At 42.7% G+C, this 1,148-nt stretch overlaps 1 pseudogene; it reads left to right on the top strand.

The window, feature by feature from the left end:
- The first annotated feature begins 3 nt into the window (after positions 1-3).
- Positions 4-746, top strand: LOC108378799 (odorant receptor 59a-like; annotated as a pseudogene).
- The last annotated feature ends 402 nt before the right edge of the window (positions 747-1,148 follow it).

Here is a 1,148-nt window from a genome sequence, read left to right as displayed (position 1 = left end):
CAGCTGCGCTTGATACCCGCTCATTTTTCAAACTTCACTGGACGTGCTTCAAAGTTCTCGGCATTATCGCACCCACCTCGAATGCCTATTATTTTGGCTATTCAGTTCTGCTGCATCTGCTTGTCACCTTCTGTTATCCGCTGCATCTTGCCATGGCTCTCTTCAGTAACACCAATGCCTCAGCCAACATCCAGAATCTTGCGGTATGTGTCACCTGTGTGGCCTGCAGCATGAAATTCATCATTTACGCTACGAAAATGGAGCGTATACGTGAATTGGAAGCCATAATGGCAGCACTGGATGAACGTGTCCACAGCTCACGTGAACGTCGCTACCTTGCGCAGTTGCGCAAGGAAATACGCCACATTACCGTCGGGTTCCTCAGCATTTACACGCTAGTCGGCGTGACGGCAGAGTTGAGGTTTATTTTTCGTAATGAGCATAATTTGTTGTATCCGGCATGGTTTCCGTTCGATTGGCGTGCATCCGATTTAAAGTTCTATGCGGCGCATTTGTATCAAATTGTTGGCATCTCATTTCAGTTGCTGCAAAATTTCGTAAATGATTGCTTCCCGACTATGACATTGGTGCTGCTGTCGGCGCATATCAAATTGCTGGGCATTAGAGTTTCACAAATTGGCTACGCAAATCGGAGTTTGGATGAGAATGAAGAGGAATTGTTGCGTTGCATCAAAGATCAGGAGCAGCTTTACAGGTGAGTTTCTTTGTTGGGAATGTGGTTTCAGGTGAATTGATGTAACTAATATGTTTAACACTTATACATACATACATACACATGTGCACATTAGGATGGTCCAAAAACAGTAAAGTCGGAATTGTAATGCTCTCACCCCCTAGGATTGTTCTATATTGAAAAAAAGTAGACCCCTATTTTTTATTTTGAAATCAAAAACTATTGAGAGGTCGCTCAAAGCGCTCAAAGTTTTCCATGTAACAGCTATTGGCCTTACCTTTCTAACAACGCTTTTGGAAGTATGCTATGCATAGTGATCTTTACCTCTAACATAACAGAAAGTAACGGTACATCTACAAAGTAGAGAGGAAATCATACGACAAACTAAAGTCCTATCCACCTACCAGCCTAAGATAATTTCTATCAAAAGCTAAGGCCAAGGTTCGTAGTTAAG

Source organism: Rhagoletis zephyria, unplaced genomic scaffold (genome assembly GCF_001687245.7).
Source record: "Rhagoletis zephyria isolate East Lansing unplaced genomic scaffold, Rhagoletis_zephyria_1.1 Rzeph_scaffold_14968, whole genome shotgun sequence".
In the NCBI taxonomy this organism is placed as follows: Eukaryota; Metazoa; Arthropoda; class Insecta; order Diptera; family Tephritidae; genus Rhagoletis; species Rhagoletis zephyria.
This window is presented reverse-complemented; position numbering and strand designations above follow the sequence as displayed.